Genomic DNA, 21,166 nt, shown 5'->3' on the forward strand with positions numbered 1-21,166 from the left:
GGTTCAGTCCTGGTTGAGTCCTGGTTCAGTCCTGGTTCAGTCCTGGTTCAGACCTGGTTCAGTCCTGGTTCAGTCCTGGTTCAGTCCTGGTTTAGTCCTGGTTTAGTCCTGGTTTAGTCCTGGTTTAGTCCTGGTTTAGTCCTGGTTTAGTCCTGGTTGAGTCCTGGTTGAGTCCTGGTTTAGTCCTGGTTTAGTCCTGGTTGTCCTGGTTGAGTCCTGGTTCAGTCCTGGTTTAGTCCTGGTTTAGTCCTGGTTGGTTGAGTCTGGTTTGAGTCCTGGTTTAGTCCTGGTTTAGTCCTGGTTCAGTCCTGGTTCAGTCCTGGTTTAGTCCTGGTTTAGTCCTGGTTCAGTCCTGGTTCAGTCCTGGTTCAGTCCTGGTTCAGTCCTGGTTGAGTCCTGGTTTAGTCCTGGTTTAGTCCTGGTTCAGACCTGGTTTAGTCCTGGTTCAGTCCTGGTTCAGACCTGGTTCAGTCCTGGTTTAGTCCTGGTTTTGTCCTGGTTGAGTCCTGGTATTATAACTTGAAGGTTTATTGTGTAACTTTTCTCGGGGAGGGTCCGTCAAATGTTTTTTTCTCGTTATTGATTGGTCTGAAATGTTCCACAGTATGGCATTAATCCTTTCTATCTCCACGGAGACCAAACCAGACCAAGTTACAGGTCAGATCTGTGGAGAGGCGACCCCGCTCACAGTCAGAATGTCTGTTTTTCTAGACATTTCTGAGCTATAAAACCGCCTGTAATTGGATAAACAAGTGTAAAGTAGAGCTGTTTAATGTCGCACTGTGGAACATTCCAGGCAGAGCAGTGAACGTATCCATAGAAACAAAGCAGGTGACGGACCCTCCACCAGAAAAGTTACACAATGCACAATTTAAGTACTGTATTTTCCGCACTATTAGGTCATTAAATGGTCTATTCTCGAACTTTTTTCACAAATAAACCGCGCTGGACTTTAAAGGAAACACAACAATGTGATGGGTGAGTGGTTTTGTTTGTTTGTGGCTGTGACAAAGACGGCCTTTGTCCCCATTTTTCACCTTAGTTCAGTTATATCTATCTATATCAACTAAACAGCTAAATAATAACTATCCCGGGTTTGTTTTATTTAGTCTTTGTTTAATTGATCACATTCACACAGTTACTTTAAATTCATTTTATTTGGTTATATCTAGTGATGTTTACGTTCCGTTCAAGTCTTCGAGGTTGTCCGAGTAGGGAGGGGGCGTTTCCGCAAGCCTTATCGAGGCTTGATTCATTAGGGGAGGAGCTGAAAATGATGAGTCCGAAGCCTCGCTGCCCGGCTGTACCACGTGACTGATTCAGGAAGTGGTTCGGGTTTTGCCGCGAGTTTTGACAGCGATATAAACTGCTCAGTCTTCATTCAAAATGTGGGTGTTTGATGGAGAGTTGCGATCAGTGAGAGTTTGGAAGTTTGGACAGTTTAAACTCACAAAAAAACAATTCTTATTTCTTAGGTAACACCTGTGGCGTCGCCTGGATGACAGAGTCAGACAGACACAAACACAAAATGTAATAGCAGACGCAAATTTTGAGGTCCAACGGTGCATGATGGAGCCAGATATTGGAAGGCTGGAGGACCCCTTCAATACTGGGAGACAGAAATAATGTCTATCCCCATTTATTAAATTAGCAGTGGCATTCTTGTGTGCCTGCCTCATCTGTGCCCTGTGAGCGGGTGTTTTCGAAAGCAGGAGAAATATTGTCAAAAAAAAGAAATGGCCTGAGACCTGCCACAGTGGAGAAACTGTTGTTTTTAAAATAAAAACCAATGATGTGTCCCTGAACCAAATCACCCAACGTTACAAAAGCACAATCACTGTCCAAACTCCAACCCAACCACCCTCACCTCACTGTAAATGATTATTAGCTTTTTCATAATTTCCAAACAATAATTTTCCATACTGCCAGTATATATATATATATAAAAGTATTTATTTATATATATTTATATATACACACACAGTATACATCACTACAATATACATGTTTTGCATACTTCTTTACTTTGCTGACAGTTTTATTCACAGGCTTTCTGCAAAATGCAACACACTTCAAATTCATGTCAACTGATTTTTTTGCAGTAGACGTCCTAGAGCAGAAGCTTCAGGAAGTTTTGCACCAGAGTGAAGCAACTGGATGAAAGGCTTCAATGCTTCATGAAGCTTCATCTGCCCATCACTAGTTATACCCCTTCATTTTGTTTAAACTTACCACCTTTACCTGTGACTCCACATGGTCTGGGAACAAAAGAGGGGGCGTGTCCTTTGGCAGCCATATTTATAGGCTCAGGGGGAGGTGTTGGCCCAGACCATGTGGAGGGAAGCCTCGGAAATGGTTCTTTGTTTTATCAAATGGGTTATTAGAATTTTGGTTTCAGTGTATCTAGTTAAGTTGGAGCACTGTTCAGTTTAAAAGGGGGATTAGGCTTCAGAAAATAATTTAAGGCAGCACACCAGTAAGGAAAGGAAATTGCTACAGTTTTCCCCGTAAGTTGGTGTGAACCCAGGGGGAGGGGCTTCCTCTCTGGGGGTATATAAGTAGAGGCAGTTTAATCAGTAGGAGGTCACCATCAGTGCAGCCAGGTGCCTGTGGGTATTTTCTTTTGTTGCGTTATTTTCTGTTGCTTTTGTTTAGTTAAGCACAGTTCTTTTTTGTAAATATGTGTATAATTTTGGCCACGACTTGGAAGGATCCAATAAAGAATTTGGTTTGGTGAAGGACGACTTTGCGCTGGACTCTCATTTTGACCACTTGGGCCAGCTTCCCCACAGTGGCGTTCACGGTGACTCTGGGCTTTGTTCAGTTGTGGCGTGTAGGGAGGGTGTGTCTGGGACCAACGGATTGTCGGCGTGTTCGCAGTGACTCAGTTGTTCAGTCGTGTCTAGAAGCGGCACGTCGCGCTCGCTTTTTTCGGTTCGTTCCTCCGTTCCGTTCCTCGTCGGCGTGGAGCGATGAGTGTGTCTGCGGGTGTGTTTCGCCGTGCGGTCGCTGTCTGCTCCGTGTGTGTTTGTAGTTTACTGAAGTCGTGCTGGGACACCCGAGTGGATTAGTGTATGGGGCGCTCTGGATTGTGGTGCGCAGTCGTTTTTTGATGCGGTTGGCGTCTAAAAGCCCGGAAAATACGATAGTTTGTTTCATCAGCCGGTTTCACTTTGTGGAAACCGTCTGTCCTCACAGCATTAGAATTTGTTCACTTGACGATAGGCGGGTACTTTTTTACATTTTTTTTTTTTCAATTTATTTATTTATTTGTTTGTTTGTTTGTTTTGTTTTGCACGTATAAGATAACAATAAAAACAAAAAACAAACTAACAAAAAAACACTAGATAAAAAAAGTAGGTGCCGGAAGAGGAAAAAACCCTGTTCTTCTCAAATCTTTTCAAGTAACAGGCCTCAAGTCTAAGTCAAGTCCCAAGTCAAATACAGGCAAGTCCAAGTCGGGTCTCGAGTCACTGACCCTTAAGTCCATGTCAAGTCCAAGTCGTCTCCTTTGTGCTTCAAGTCGTTAAACCAAAGTACCGAATATAATATCGCTTAGATTTTTGCAATTTATTTGACTCACAGGCCTCAAGTCCGAGTCTAGTCCCAAGTCACTGAGCTTCAAGTCCAAGTCGAGTTCCAAGTTTTAGTCCATTTCATCAAGTCTCAAGTCCTAAAAATATTGACTCAAGTCTGACTCGAGTCCAAGTCACGATTTGCAAGTCCACACCTCTGCTAGAGCTGATCAAACATGAAACATACACCCACATTTAACATTTAACACTGAAATTGATTTTTTTTTCTAACCATGATTGACTCTGGACCTGTCACTTGGATGTTTGCCCCTGTCTCACCTGTCTCACCTGTCTCACCTGTCTGCTCCTGTCACTGCTTATTTTAGTGTGTTCTGTCAGACCCAATAGATCAGTATGATTCTCAGCTCTGCAGCGTTGAGCCTTATGTCCCTTTTTGTTCTTCTGCTAAACTATTTTAATTGGACCAGATGCTTTTCTGTAAAGATTAAAGGTCTGATATTACACAAAACTGACTCTTGTGAGGTTTAAATCATGTTAAAATGTTTTTACCTCCTCAAAAACAGACCTGGAGTTGTGTTTTGTTTCATTCATTCATTTGAATAATCCTGGTTTATTAGTCTGTTTACATTTGCAAAGCTCAAAATGCTGTGTTCCACCTTGTGATGTCATCAGTTGGTAGTTTTCAAGGCAATTCCAGGGCTGAAATGATCCAAATGATTCTAATGAAAGTGTATGGAGTTTAAAAACACAGTGGAGCACTTCCTGTATTACCACATGACATCACAAGGTGGAGCAGAGTTTTCAGTTTGAGAGAAGAAGCCTAAATGTGGAGGTTTGTGTGAATGAAACAAAACAAAACTCCAGGTCTGTTTTTGATGAGGAAACGTCATTATAAAACAGATGAGAAACAGTTTAATCTGGGCGAGTTTAAGGAGAATCCCTGAGTGGATTTGGCAGCAGGTTTCTCTGGTCACCTGCCAGACGCCCTCGTCGTAGACTTTCATGACCACTGCCACCGGGAGGAAATAAACATTTAATACGTGTTGCAAAATAGTTAGTTTCACAGTGATAAAATTATTACAGCAAACTTTTGTTTTTGTCATTTGGCTTTATAGATTTTTAATGTAATTCCGTTTGATTCTTCTGCATCTGATGCAACGATGAGCCAACTGTCCCTGGCATTGTCTCGGAGACATAACTTTCTTGCGTTACTTACCCAAAACTTGGGGCTTGATTTAGCCATTTCTTTGTCTGATGGCTTCGAAACCCATTTGAAATGGATAAATGAATATTTCCAACTCTTCCCTGAAGCTTTAAAATATGTGAGGTTCCAGGGCCAAGCGGGAATGGACAGATATGAAATGAGCAACAGATGGCTTGAATTGATGAGGAGAGGAAAATGACACCATCGAGTGCAGGCGCACAGGCATTTGGGCTCATTTCAAACCATCGTCTTCATCATAATAAAGCATTCATTTTTTTTAGCCAGAGGAGAGGAGCTCTCCTCAAAAACAAGAGCCAATATCTGTTCATCACACCAGCGCTAATACGAGAGAGACACAAGGCAAACTTCTCTAACTCTGTCCTCACTCAGAACAAAGTGGAAGAATTACAAAAGAGATTACAACAGGCTGCCTGACATAACGCTCTGCTCTCCACACCAAACTGTCATTAGAAACACACTCAAGCCTCTTTTACTAAAGACGTTTGTGGAAATGAACACTTTAACTTTAAATCAGCAGAGACAGAGAATGATTTGCTGAAATTATGCAAACGATTCCAGTGACGGTTTATGGAGTTTAAAAACACAAGGGACCTGAATGACATCACAAGGTGGGACAGAGTGTTTTCTGTTTGAGACAAGAACTCAATTTTGCGTCTAAAATGTGTGAATGAAATGAAACAAAACTCCATGTCTGTTTTTGATGAGAAAAAACACAACAGAAAGCATCAGATCAGAATATTAGTCATATGGGACTTTAAACATTCACTCAAACTCTTATTACGTGTCTTGGGGCTACTTGCATTTTTTTCTCTAAACAAATGGACAGTTTTTGCTCGACAGCAGAGACAGGTTTTACATTTGAACACGTAGTTCAGAGTTTTGGGGCCAGCATCTGTCAGTCTGCCTCTGGGATTACAATCTGAGAGGAGCTTTTGCACTCTGATGTAACTCAGCACCTGTTCCTCTCCAAACTCATCTTCACAATATAACTAACACCACTTATTAAAGCAGACATAATATATCTGTTATATTGTTGGAATCTATGACACCTGTGATCATTTTGTCGTAATTTGGACATTTTAAATATCAATATTCATCTAAAACAACTTAAGAAACAAACTGTGGGAGCCAACGACGCCGTAAACATCACAACTGTTGGCCTTTCCTATAGATACCTGCACATCACACTAGCAAGATGTGGATTTTTTATATTTGTACCAAAATTACTGCGTGATGATGCCGAATTCTGCATGTATCACTGATTACGAAATTAAAATTGGAGAATGAAGCAAGTAAAACAGGAGTTGACTGGCAAAATAGTGTCTTGAAAATAAGAGATTAAAGATTACTCAAACATGTAGATACAACTTCGAGAGAGCGTAAGAGGTCAAACGACTATTATCGTATTTTTCGGACTATTCTTCGGAGGCAATAATCAATAATGTTGAATTCTCTCGTCTATTTTCATACATACGGCGCATTAAGTGAAACAAACGGACGACACTTGTGACCGATCCTTAGGTCCACGATCCATCGGCAGATCGTGGCGTAATTCGCCCGGCGTTGTCTCCCTGTCCTGGTGAATGTGGATTATGAATGTGAATGTGGGAGGATAATTTAAGTTAGGTTTTTTTTTTTATTTCATACAAGGACGACTCAAATATACATTGAGTAATAATGTGTTTAGTGCAGCTTCAGTTCTGAACTGAAGAAGCAGCTTGGATGAGCTGGGAAACGTCTTCAACCAAATTAACTTTTGTCCAGTCGACAAACTGAATTTTCTCCTCGCCGTGGATTCTACCTGGACGACTGAGGGATTCTTCACATAGTGCACCTTTGAGCACATTTGTTTACAGAAACAAAACTTTAAACCAGATGGCTCATTAGCATAAACTATAAGTGCTGAAAAAAAAACAGCTGGCTCCTTGTGCATCAGTCAGACTCCTGACTACAGTAGGCGTAATGCTCCAACAATCCATCAAGAGGTGCGGCTTCGTATTTTACTAAAGTTGTACTAAAACATTTTGACAGATTTTTGAGCCCCGTGTATCACATAAAATCGGTTCGAGGTCAGTAAACACAACCAGAATTAACACATAAGGCGCACTGTCGATTTTTGAGAAAATTAAAGGATTTCAAGTGCGCCTTATAGTCTGAAAAATACAGTACATGGTTACAAGGTCTGAAAACTTGATTTTGCAGAATAAGTCTGATTTAAAGCAGAGTTAAAGCTCAGTTTATGATCGTCTGTGTCGTGAACCTCCTCTGCAGAGCGTCTGAGTCGACCGACGTGGATCTTCAGGATTTTGTAACTACGTATTGAACCGACGCAGACAGGAAGGAAAGCGACGCAGACAATAAGGGCTGTGATTGGTCCTCTCTTCATCGGCTCTACGTACATTCCCGGTACTCCGCTTTCCCACTTCATTTTGTAAACACGAATGCCATTTTTAAATCCTCGTCTCCTAGCGTTGTAGCAGTGAAATACTTTGCGGTGCATAGACCTCGACGCAGATCCATAAATCAAAAATGACGGCAACAAGGCGACGGCGGCAGTGTGTGTTGAGTCGATGCAGAACTATAAACCTGCTTTAAGTATTATTCAGCTATAGAGCTCCCCCTACAGCTCCCTAATGGAAATACACTCAGGGCATCAGGGACCCAGAAGGATTTGTTTTTTCTTTTATTGTTTCTTAATTTTTAAACATTGTTATTGAAATAAGGCAATATGATACTAATACTCGAGACCGATCTTGGTCTCCAGACCGGCCTCGAAGACCGTTTTTTTTACGGTCTTGGTCTCATCTTGGACTTGACTGCATTAGAAGCCGGTCTTGTCTCGGTCTTGAAGGTGCTTGGGCTTGGTCTTGTCTCGGACTTGACGTCTGACACTCGTCACACTCGTGGGATCATATTTCATTACTTCCACTGCAGTAAACTTCTTATCATGACGTGTGGCTGAAGTTTGCCACATAAAAGTGCATAAATGCATCTGCATTTGTCATGACGTGTGTTTGGTAAATGTGCAGAGATTAAATATCACTGCAAAACCAGTTAAGAGAATAGAACCTCCAGTTAGGAAGTTGACAAAACACATTTAAAATTCCTACCCACTTCCTTGATAATTTTCTGTAAAGTGCCAGTGGAAGTTTTCTTAAAGAAGGGGTTCTCAAACTGTGGGTGAGGGTCCAAAAAATTACAAAAATGTTCTCAATTTGGTCTCAATGGGCCGTGGTCTCAGCCTTGTCTTAGTCTCCACATTTAAAAGTCCAGTTCTCGACTCTCAGAGGTCATGGTCTTGTCCTGGGTTCGGGACCCCGTGGTCTCGGACTGGTCTTGGTCTCGATTAGTGCGCTCTTGACTACAACACTAATAATCACAATAAAACTTGATATTGCCAAATAGATTTTAAAAGAGAGCAAGGTTTTTCCTCTTTGAGTTGGATCAGCCATATTGCTAGGCTGTTTTTCCGCACAGAGCCAGCAGGGGGAGACAACAAACGCTTCAATCACCATGAAAATACAGACTGAACCATCACAGGGGCTTAAATGTTCTTTTAATGAGGGAAAAATGTTACTCAGCTACTCAGGTTTGCTTTGAAGGTGCACTAACTTTTTGTTTCGGGGTCCGTCACCTGCTTGTTTCTATAGTTACGTCATTGCTTTGCCTGGAATGCTCCACAGTGTGACATTAAACAGCTCTACTTTACATTTATTCAATTCTAGGTGGTTCAAAAAATCTAGAAAAACAAACTTTCTCACAGATCTGCCCTGTAACTTGGTCCGGTTTGGTCTCCACGAAGACAGAAAGGTTCAATGCCATACTGTGGAACATTCCAGACAAAGCAACAACATCTCCATGGAGAAAATCTGACGGACCCTCCACCCGAAAAGTTACTCAGTGCACCTTTAAGTACAAAATATCAGCCGCAAAAAATACGAAAGAGTCCAAAATAATAATCCCACATCATCGCTCGTTTCGTTGGAGGCGATACACCGCGCGGTCCGCCATGGGAGAGACCCGTTACCGCGGCAACCGGCGTGATTGTTTCATGCTCCGGGTGTAGCTTCCGCGATCAGACCGGCCCCCGTGAGCCAAGTGGGTGCTGCGCCGCTCGAAAGCCTTCATATTCTCGATCCCCGGTATTTGCAGAAAACGAAAGAGAAACAGAAGAACAAAAAGAGAGTAAAGTGGTGTGTTTGAGGTCCCGCTGAGACGAGGAGAGAGGAGGAGAGAGAAAGCAGCCGGAAAGCCTCCAGGTCTGAGAGTGAAAAATCCAAACTCAGGCTGCGGTTCCAGGTATAGGCTCCTGTTGACTCATCAATCAAGCTTCACTCTTTTCTTATTTTATTCATTGTTTTCGGTCGAGATTTCGTCCGCCGATCCGAAGGTTAGAACTTTGAATCTCGATGTAAAAAGTCATCGCTTGAGCGGGTTGGCGGCGCGATTCCAGCTCCAATAAATGAATGCTGTTGCTGTGTCCTTGGGCAAGACACTTAAAGGTCCTGTGACAGATTTCACCACAACACATTTCAGCAAAACACAGATAAGATCATTATATGTACGATTTTACTTTTCTTTTCCCAGTTTGGCCATTTTTTTTGGGGGGTTCACAAAGTTTTAATGTACAAAGGGCCAAAACTGCTCTAAAGTACAAAGAAATTATAATTTGACATCTTTATTTTGTTGAAAGAATGTTTACAGAAAAAATTTTTGCTTTTGTACTAAACTTTTGGACAGAATTCTCCCAGTGTGTGTGTTTAGGACTCTTTATTTTCTGTAATTTTCAACATATTTTTCAACTTTTCTTCACAAAAAAGGAAAAATTTAATTTATCAAAAGTTTATTTTGATCAAATAGGTTTCGCAGCTCATCCATCCAGCTGACAAAAAGGTTGGATACGACTAAACTAAACTTTTGTCCACTTGACAAAAAGAGTTACTTCTTTTGCCATGAATTCTACTAGTCAGGCTGGTGCCACCTAGTGCCTCTCCTCAATTCCATTTCTGTCCAGCGACTAGGTCAGGAATCAGACCACACTAGACCAGGAGTCTCCAACCTTTTTCATCCTGTGAACTACTTTTTGTAAAACGAAAATGCCAGAGAGCTACTAATTTTAGCGATCCCCAGAAATGTTGTAAATATAAGAGCCACGGTGAGCTGAAGATGAGATACAGTTGAACATCTATAAAACATAACCCATTATCCTTGCCTGGAAGAATCCAGACTGATATGGATCTGTATAACAAATACAGAGAAATATCCTTCTGGATTTCCAGGCAACCATTATCCAGTTGTCAGGGCACAAAATTAGGCATCAAAATTATACATTTACAAAGGAAATAGGCATTTAATCAGTCAAATTTGAATTATTCAGAGCAGTATGTATAATTCACAATTCTCCTGGTGAGCTACAGGTTGGAGACTCCTGCACTAGACGGTTTGCAAGAACCTTGGAAGTTGTAGACCGCACACCGACCAATCAGTGAAGAGCTGTGAAGTCATGACGTCAAACTCGTCGCGTCTGTCTGTGTCCCTTTTGTGGTGCAGCACAACAGTAAACAAAACGTCAAGATGGACGTAGAAGAAGACAGACATTCTGTGTTGGAATGATTCCCAAGATCGAGGATTTAAAGCCGGAACAAAGAGAATGTTTGGTGAATTTTATCAAGGGGAAACAACGTTATTGTCCTTCTTCCTGCAGGATTTGGCGCAGTACATACGTCATGACCAAACAGCAGTGATTGGTTAAATAACAAAGTACCCGCCTGTCACTGTCAAGTGAACGAATTCTAATGCTGCGAGGTCAGACGGTTTCTACGAAGTGAAACTGGCTGATGACTCAGGCTAAGATTCTACCTGGACGACTGATATGAGTGGTTCCTTGATGTAAAGCGATTTGTCTTGAAGGTTGAAAAGCTCTGTATAAAAACATAACCATTTTACCATCTTGGCTTCAATCTGCACAATATTAATGAAAATAGAAAACATTTATTGTCATTTATTTGGCCCTTTGGTGTCTTGTTGCGTTAAAGGTGCATTGTGTAACTTTTCCGATGGAGAGTCCTTCAGTTTTTTTATGTTTTATGTTCATACTTGGTCTGGAATGTTTCGCAGTATGACATTAAACCTTTCTATCTTCACGGAGACCAAACCAGACCAAGTTACAGGTCAGAATGTTTGTTTTTCGAGGTATTTTCGAGCTATAAAACCACTTGTAACTGGATAAATGTGAAGTAGAGCTGTTTAATGTCACACTGTGGAACATTTTAAGCGTTCTAGGCCTGACGTGTACATAGAAACAAGCAGGTCAACCGAAAAGTTACGCACCAAAAAAAAGCAAAATACACCCTTCACCAGACATATACTATGACTGAAATATTTGCAGTGCGCCTAAGTGTGTTTGTGTGTGTTTGTGCGTCTGTGTGTGCTTTTAGTAACAGTAAATAACAAAAAGAACACAGAGAGAGGAGGAGAGGAGGAGAGAAAAAGCAGCCGGGAAGCCTGGAGGTTTGAGAATGAAAATCCAAACTCAGACTCTAGTTCCAGGTATAGGCTCCTGTTGACTCATCAATCAAGTTTTACTGTGTTTTTTATTTATTTATTTTTATTCACTAGTTTCTGAGGTTAGTTAAACATGTAATCAATCAAAAACTGCACATCTGAATATTATGAGCCAGATTTTGTAGTAAGACTTTGAAGTACAGTATTTTTCGGACTACAAGTTGCTGTGGAGTATAAGTCGCTACAGCCAAAAAATGTGCAATGAAGAAGAAAAATTTTATATAAGTCGCATTTTTTGGGGGGAAATGTATTTTATAAAATCAGAGACCGGGAACTGACATTTTATCTTATAAGTTATAGTAATAACAATAGAACTTCCAAATCGTGACTTAGACTGGAGTCAGAATTGAGTCACTATTTTTAGGACTTGAGACTTGACTTGATAAAATGGACAAAGACTTGGGACTCGACTCAGACTTTAAGGTCAGTGACTTGAGCCCTGTGACTTGAGAAGACTCGATGCTTTGACAAGTTGACAAATGAACTGTTATTCAGCACTTTTAAATCTTAATTCTTTCCGTTTTGACTGTAATGAGTGCGTATACATGCACATGAGTGTCCCGGTTATGATCGGGTTTTTTGAGTATCCCGGTTTCGTCATGGTGCATGTAAACGGTTTCAGCATCCCGTTTATGAGAAACCGGGATACTGTAGCTGGTGTTTTCCAATAGTAACCGGGATACTGTGGCATGTATATGCAGTATCCAGATTACTGCAACATAAATTTTTGTGCGCATGCGTCCAAAAGACAAATACGTTTCAGTCTTTTCACCACTACAACAGCGACAAAAATAAAGTGACCACATGAGTGTGAGCTGCGCTAAACCTGCACAGAAATCTGCACTCGTACAACATGCACACATATGATCGCTGAAAAGTTAAACATGAAACATCTCCTATAAGATATACACACAGAACAGACTCACCATCATCAGCACTTCCTCTGTCACCAGAAAAAACACATATATTCCACTGAGTCGTGTCCTTTAGTCCGACAGAAGCTGAACCGCATCAGGACACAAGGAGCGAGCTGTTTTTATCTGCGCTAACAGTTCATACTAATTAGCCATGTGGTCTTAGTTTCAGTAAAACGTAAACAAATGTGACAAAGCTGAATTATATGATCAAACAGGCTGATGTGGTTATGGTTCATATGTTATAAAGTTGAGTTTATTTATGCAGAATATTTTAATAAAAAATCTACACGTTGGGTTTGATCTGTGCAGTGGATTGTGGGATACCTCATAGCTCCGGACCGCTGGTTAGAACCACGGATCTATTAAAATAACCTCCCGAGTTTCCTGTTTGTATTTTTCCTGGTTTATTAACTTAAATTAGGTTAATTTTTGCACTTGCACATTTGTAAGATTATGTCAAGAAACTGGGATACTCCATTTGATCATGTACACAGGGATATGAGTGTCCCGGTTTGTCAGCGCGCATGTAAACGCAGTAACTCAAATACTGACAGAACCAGGATATGGATAATAACCGGGATACTGATGTGCATGTGAACACACTCAATGATTCGCAATCTTGTCAAGACATTTAAAAAAGAAAAATGAGCATTTATACAACTCTTATGTAAATATTCATATATAAATATACTATGACATTTTAAGTACAAGTTAGTTCAAAAATTATATAAACTGCAAAAATCTATTATATATTTGGTACTTTGGTTTAAAGACTTGAAATGACTTGAAGCTCAAAGCAGACGACTTGGACTTGACTTGGACTTTTGGGCAAGTAATTCGAGACACGACATGGACTTGCCTGTATTTGACTTGGGACTTGACTCAAACTTGAGGTCAAAGACTTGAGACTTACTTGAGACGTGCAAAATATATAAATATCTGATGAAACGTCATTTTGTAAATAAAAAAGCTTTTGGACATCGGCCGTCTGAGTGTGCGACGCATTTTTTCACTTTTGTCTGGCTGCTCCTTGCATTTGCACCTCTACAAGAACTTTGGTGTGTTTTCTGTTTTTTTTTTTTTTTTTTTTATGCATTCAGTAGTAGTTGCATCGCCATGGTAACTGCTGAACATTCCGTCATAGGCGTACATGTAGAAGACCCCGACAAGTGTCAAATCCACCAACCAACGTCGCCAAAGTTACAAGTCAGACCTGCTCCTAACTAGAACGCACATTTTTCAAGGTATTTCTAGGGCAGTAAAAACATTTGAAATGAAAGAGAAATCATCACATTTAATGCGATACTGCGGAACATTCCAAGCAAAGCAATGAGCAAAGATCTCCTTGGAGACCATCAGAAAAAAGTTAAATAGTGCACATTAAGTTGCAACGTCTGAATTAATATTTACAAAGAAATGTATATTTACTTCAAAATACTGAAATTTCCCTCCATCTTTTTGTAGCGAATAAAGTGACATTCATTTTTGTGATTTTATTTTATTTATTTATAGAAACTTACATCATTTTTGCCTCTAGAACTTTCTAGAGCTTTGTGTACTGCAGTTTGTGCTTTACCGCGATACATTTTCACCAATTTATTAAAACTCCAAAATCACTGTTAACGTTGATTTGCCTTTTCACATTTTAAAGGATATTGCTAGATTTTTAATTTTTTAAAAATAATTTTATAATTTTTTTTCCTCAAAAACTTCCCTGAAGACGTTTTAGATGTTATTCCATGCATGTTTGCGTAATTTAGCGATCTCTCTTGGGCCATATTCAACGCGATGTGCTGTAGTTTCATGAGCAGGACACACATTGATTGTGTTGTTGTGGTGCTCTGAAGGGGAGCAACTTAGCACAGAGAGCAAATAGAGGTGTGAAACTCATAAAACATGTTAATACGTTGTTTTCATTGAATATAACATTTTCAAAACAATAAAAGGTAACATGGTGATCGAAATATGTTACGCTAGATTTTAATTTTTTTTTTCATCAAAAACTTGCCTGAAGACGTTTTAGATGTTAATCCATGCATGTTTGTGTAATTTAGCGATCTCTCTTGGGCCATTTTCAATGCAATGTGCTGTAGTTTCATGAGTGGGATGCACGTTGATTGTGTTGTGATGGTGCTCTGAAAGGGAGCAACTTAGCAGAGAGAGAATTGAGGTGGGAAACTTATAAAAGGTGTTAATACTTTGTTTTCGGCGAATATAACATTTTCAAAACAATAAATGGTAACATGGTGATATAAATATGTTACGCTAGATATTTAATTTTTTTTATTGAAAATTTATTTTTTCATCAAAAACTTGCCTGAAGACCTTTTAGATGTTGTTCCGTGCATGTTTGCGTCATTTAGCGATCTCTGTTAGGCCATATTCAATGTGATGTGCAGTAGCTTCATAAGCAAGACGCACGAAAATTGTGTTGTTATGGTGCTCTGAAGGGTGGAGTGACTTAGCACAGAGAGCAAATAGAGGTGTGATCTTATAAAACATGTTAATACGCAGTTTTCATTGAATATAACATTTTCAAAACAATAAAAGGTAACATGGTGATCTAAATATGTTACGCTAGATATTTGATTTTGATTTTATTCATTTTTTTTTTCATCAAAAACTTGCCTGAAGATGTTTTAGATGTTAATCCATGCATGTTTGCATAATTTAGCGATCTCTGTTGGGTTATATTCAACGCAATGTGCTGTAGTTTCATAAGCAAGACGCACGTTGATTGTGTTGTTGTGGTGCTCTGAAGGGTGGAGCGACTTAGCATAGAGAGCAAATAGAGGTGTAAAGCTCATAAAACATGTTAATACACATTTTTAATTGAATATCACATTTTCAAAACAATAAAAGGTAACATGGTGATCTAAATATGTTACGCTAAATATTTTATTTTATTGTTTTTTTTGTTTTTTTTCATCAAAAACTTGCCTGAAGACGTTTTAGATGTTAATCCATGCATGTTTGCGTAATTTAGCGATCTCTCTTGGGCCATATTCAACGCGACGTGCTGTAGTTTCATGAGCAGGACGCACGATGATTGTGTTGTTATGGTGCGCTGAAGGGGAGCAACTTAGCACAGAGAGCAAATAGAGGTGCGAAACTCATAAAACGTGTTAATACGTTGTTTTCGGCGAATATAACATTTTCAAAACAATAAAAAGTAACACGGTGATCTAAATACATTAACGTGTTGGCATTTAAGACCTCGTAGACGTAAAACTCTTCGTCTTTAAGCAGCAGATGAACACGTTTTTGTTTTTGCACAGACATTCCAAAGTGGTAAAAATAGTTATTTATATATTTGTCATTCCAATATGCAGAAAAAAAAAACAACAACATATGACAGAACCGATTTAGTGCCGGGCCATTGTTACCTAAACCCTGGGAAACACTGCCATCTACTGGTGCTACTGAGAATTTGAGAAGTTCTGTTCATTTTTGTTTTGTTTTCGAGTCATACGAGGAAATGATTCAAATCCCGTTCAGATCTTTGTATTTGTATGTTGTTGTTTTTTTTAAAGGGCCCAGATTACACTGTTTTCTGATCTGTTATAAAGTTGTTTCTTTATCACAAACAGATTTGGAGTTGTGTTTTGTTTCGTTCACACATGTTTAACGCACAAACCCTGCAGATTTACACGGAGGAGTGTTAAAATTGACTCTCACACTCTCGCATTTTTACGCTTCAGGGTTTATATGAGTCCAATCTGATCTAGAGTTAATTTAACATTTTTGGGAATGTTAATTAAGTAACATTTTACCAGAGTTCCCGTTTAAGAGTTATATTAATGTTTTGAGAGTAAACGGGTAACACTTTGAAGGGTTATCCTGATTTAGCAAAGCAATACAAAAAGGTGTTTTATTTTTACACTTTATTTTGGTTAATTTAAGATGAAATTCTCTACAAAATTGGTTCAAACTGGTCTTCTCTCACCGGAGTTTGAAGTGGAGGGTGCACAACAAAAAGTGAAGTGTCAAAATTGACTCTCACAGAATCATTTTTAACATTTTCTCAGTGTTTATATGAGTCCAATCTTTTCTAGAGTTAATTTAACGTTTTTGGAAATGTGAGTTAAGTAACACTGGACCAAAGTTCCTGTTTAACCCTGAAATCAAGAGTTATATTAAGGTTTTGAGAGTAAACGGATAACACTTTGTAGAGTTATACTGATTTAGACAAACAACACGCAGAGGTGTTTTATTTTTACACTGTATTTGAGTTAATTTAAGATGAAATTCTCTACAAAACTGGTTCAAACTGGTCTTCTCTCACAAGAGTTTGAAGTGTTGGGTGCGAGGAGCCAAATTAACACTAAGAGAAGTTGAATTCACTTCAACCAGATCAACCCCCATTTAACTTTCAAAGTTAAAATAAGACTTTTTGTGTTAAAAACAACTCTGAAATATTTTACCCTGAAATTTTAACTCTCCAGTTTTTGCTGTGTGGGAGGAGCCAAACTAACACCGAGGGAAGTAGAATTAACTCCAACCATCAACTCTGGCAAATAACCACAACTCGAACTCCTGTTAAACTTTCAAATAGTTAAAATCACACTTTTTGTGTTAAAAACAACTGGAGCTGGAATTTCCAATCTTTACTAAACAAAAGATAAAATGTAGCTACCGCTTCATGACATCACAAGGTGGAACTGAGCATTTTGAGGTTTGGAGATGTAAATAGACTAATAAAAAAGGATTACTTAAACATGTTTTTAATGCTGTGTTTACTCTAGAATTTATGGTGAAACTCAGTGTAGAAGTTTTCCAAATGTTCAGAATAGTGTAGAATATTTTACATTTCAATGCTGCTGTTCAGTTTTCTGTAGGTAAAAACATTTTCAAAGTTTTCTTCCCAGCACAGAATGGAAGTGAGTTCTGCTCTGACATCTCCACCCTTCACTTATCACAAGTCTGAGACAGAATTAGAACTCCTCTTCTCCACCACCAGCTCCACCACCAGCTCCAGCAGCAGCTGCAATAGCTCTACCACCAGTTTCTCCACCGCCAGCTCCAGCTCCACAACCATCAGCTCCACCAGTTCCACCACCACCATCAGCTCCAGCACCAGCACCACCTCCACAACCATCTCCACAACCTCCACCATCAGCTCCACCACCACCAGCTACCTCACCAGCACCAACTCCACCACCATCTGCAGCTCCACCACCCGCTCCATCACCATCAGCTACACCACCAGCTCCACTACCAGCAGCACCATCAGTTCCATCAGCTCCACCGCCAGCTCCAGCTCCAGCTTCACAACCATCAGCTCCCACACCACCAGCTCCAGCATCAGCTCCAACACCAGCTCCATCACCTGCACCAGCTCCACTGCCACCATCAGCTCCACCGCCAGCTCCATCACCAGCACCAGCTGTCACCGCCAGCTCCAGCTTCACAACCATCAGCTCCCACACCACCAGCTCCAGCATCAGCTCCATCACCAGCACCAGCACCAGCTCCACTGCCAGCTCCATCACCAGCTCCACCACCAGCTCCACCACCAGCGGCACCATCGGCTCCACCAGCTTCACCGCCAGCTCCACCGCCAGCTCCACCACAACAATCACCACCAGCTCCACCACCAGCTCCACCGCCAGCTCCACCGCCAGCTCCACCGCCAGCTCCACCGCCAGCTCCAGCTTCACAACCATCAGCTCCCACACCACCAGCTCCACCACCAGCTCCACCACAACAATCACCACCAGCTCCACCACCAGCTCCACCACAACAATCACCACCAGCTCCACCACCAGCAGCACCATTAGCTCCACCAAACGTTTCTCCAGCTCCAGCAGCTCCAGCTCCACAACCATCAGCTCCCACACCACCAGCTCCACCACAACAACCACCAGCTCCTCCACCAGCAGCTCCAGCAGCTCCAGCAGCTCCAGCATCAGTCTCCTCGGTCCCGTGTGTTTGATATTCACAGTGAAAGACGCCCGTCAGTGACCAAATGCTCGCGATGCTAATTTGTGACACATCTCCACAGATCCTGCGCCAGCTCGGCTCTGACACACAGTGACCAGTGTGAGTGTATCATAGTTCACGCTGGATTGTTATTAGCGGGCGGGCAGGGGGCCGGAGGAGCCGCAGACGAGTCACGGGCTTAAAAAAAGACCACGTTTTGGCTTTGAAATACTTTTGGAACGGTAAATAAAACAAAAATTATCTCTGAAAATCTGCAGCACACGACTGAAGACGGAGACCAAACATTTAGCTTTATCATTATGGTTTTTGTCTGTCATTAAACACGCCCACTCCACACGGAAAGGACCAAGACAGGACCACCCGGGTCCGAGTCCTGGGACGAGTCCTGGGACCAGCCTCGTCTGCCCGTCTGCAGTGTCGGGGAGTAACAGATTACATGTACCGGAGTTACGTAATCAGAGTACAAATGATGAGTAACTGTATTCAGGTTACAGTTACTGTTTCAGTGAGTGGTAATTGGATTACAGTTACTTTGTTGAAATAAATGGATTACACGGCGGGATTTTCCTGTTTTCACATTTTGGGCTAAATCCCCCTTTTTTTTTCTTTTCTTCTTCTTTTTTTCTGTAATTTCACTCATTGCCGGAAACTGAACCAGGTCTAAAACAGGTCTAAAACAGGTTTAAAGCCAGGTCTGAACCAGGACTAAAACCAGGACTAAAACCAAGTCTAAACTAGATCTAAACTAGACCTAAACCAGGTCTGAACCAGGACTAAATCAGATTCAACCCAGATTTAAACCAGGTCTAAACCAGGTCTAAACCAGGACTAAAACCAGGACTAAAACAGATCCAACCCAGATCTAAACCAGATCTAAACCAGATCTAAACCAGGTCTAAACCAGGTCAAAAAGAGGACTAAACCAGGTCTAAAACCAGGTCTAAAACCGGGACTAAAATAGGACTAAAACCAGGACTTAACCAGGACTAAAACCAGGACTAAAACAGGACTGAACCAGATCTAAACCAGGTCTAAACCAGGACTAAACCAGGACTAATCCAGGTCTAAACCAGGTCTAAACTAGGACTAAACCAGGTCTAAAACCAGGTCTAAAACCGGGACTAAAATAGGACTAAAACCAGGACTTAACCAGGACTAAAACCAGGACTAAAACAGGACTGAACCAGATCTAAACCAGGTCTAAACCAGGACTAAACCAGGACTAATCCAGGTCTAAACCAGGTCTAAACTAGGACTAAACCAGGACCAGACAGGAACCAGACCGAGATCAGACAGGACCCAGACCGGGACTGAGACCAGGACTTAGACCTGGACCACAACCAGGACTGAGCCCGGGACCAGAACAGGACTGAAACCAAGACTGAGACTGCGACCAGACCAGGGCTGAAAACGGTTCAGTCCTGGTTTAGTCCTGGTTCCTGGTTTAGTCCTGGTTTAGTCCTGGTTTAGACCTGGTTTAGTCCTGGTTTTAGACCTGGTTCCTGGTTTAGTCCTGGTTTAGTCCTGGTTTAGTCCTGGTTCTGTCCGGCATCACAGTTTAAGTCACGTAAACGGTAAACGGTCACACAAAATCACAAACTGAAAAAATGAATCATTATCTGTTTTTTCATTTTGGTTTTGGAGACAAATAATGAAGAAAATTGTTGTTTTTTTCGTTTATTTTGAAGAACAAATGAACGAATGATACACAGATTTATTTGTTTTGCTCTGAATGTTACAAGAATCCATCCAGAATCACACGCTTTGACAAAACTTTACAAAGACCAGTGGATCTGAAGCCGTTTCCTGTCCTTCTGATTTCAGAGGGTGTGATTGACAAGCGGGTTAACCAATCAGAGAGAAGCATCAAAAACAAACTAAAAAATGTAAATAAAATCAACATAAAGACCTGGAAAGTGTGGAGTTTAACAGAATCAACAATCAAAGCACCAAACTATGACTTATTTCAGGAAAAAAAAAAAAAAAAAGTTGTATATTTTGTTCTGAATGTTGTGAGAATTTTAGGTAACATTTTATAACAGCTCCACCTTAATTAGCCGTAATAAAGCATGAACAGAGCTTAATTCATAATTTATACCAGATATATATATTTTGGATATAAAACAGACATCTAGTCTTTCTAAAACAGTCGATTTTATGTTGGTGGGTGCTTCATTTTTTTGGTATAACATGGTAAAGATGGCACCAATTTTTATTTTTTTTCCATTTTTAACACTTAATATCTTGTAGAGTGTTGGTTACAGAGGGTCAGTTTTAAAATACAAAGTCCACAGTGACGTGTTGGAAGGTTTATGTCCAATATCAAACCTCTGTCTTTGAAATTGCACTTTCCACAGTCCTTCAAAGACGCCCTCGGATATGAAGAGGAGAATTTTCAAGCAAATTCAAGCTCCCAGAAATCTGTGATAAACCAAAAGCACGTGTGTAAAAGTCCAGATTCTACAAGTACATTTGACAAATTTTAACCCTTGGAAATTTGAAGGACCTTAAATATGTTTTTAGATGCAGCATTTTGAAAGTGGCTCCTCTGAAAACTCTGCTCAAAACAGGTCAGGGCAGAGTTGACAAAATATTTTTTTTACGACAAAACTATAAAGAGTTGGGAGATAAAATGTGGGACTTCACCTGTTGGAAAGTGTGTGAACCTTCCAGAATTTTTTCAGTCAAATCTGAGATGGTCGAGTGGGAGCATTGGGTGCTGCAGATGCAACTGTGGAGGTCGAGCGGTGCCTTTCAGAGCCAAATACTGGAAGACTGGAGAAGCGTCTGGAGCACTGGGAGAAAAAAACGACTCTACTCAAATTTACACAAACTTGCAGTTGCCTTTTTGTGCACATCAGCATCTTCTGTGCCTTGTGAAAGGGTTTTCTCCAAGGCCGGAGAGGTTGTGTCAAAAAAAAAAAAAAACTCTTGTTTCTGAATAAAAATGAATAATATTTTCCCTGTTCTGTACATCATTG

At 40.6% G+C, this 21,166-nt stretch overlaps 1 protein-coding gene across 1 annotated transcript in view; it reads left to right on the plus strand.

Moving 5' to 3' along the window:
* Positions 1–308: 308 nt before the first annotated feature.
* The window catches only part of LOC129410407 (scavenger receptor cysteine-rich type 1 protein M130-like), a 48,586-nt gene continuing 27,728 nt past the window's right edge, over positions 309–21,166 (plus strand). The window contains exon 1 of the mRNA XM_055158509.1: positions 309–360. The gene's annotated coding sequence lies outside the window, so the exon portion shown is untranslated. The remainder of the gene's footprint in view (positions 361–21,166) is intronic.

The sequence above is a fragment of the Boleophthalmus pectinirostris genome, unplaced genomic scaffold (assembly GCF_026225935.1).
Source record: "Boleophthalmus pectinirostris isolate CB_2022bp ecotype Guang Dong unplaced genomic scaffold, ASM2622593v1 HiC_scaffold_22, whole genome shotgun sequence".
Taxonomy (NCBI): Eukaryota; Metazoa; Chordata; class Actinopteri; order Gobiiformes; family Gobiidae; genus Boleophthalmus; species Boleophthalmus pectinirostris.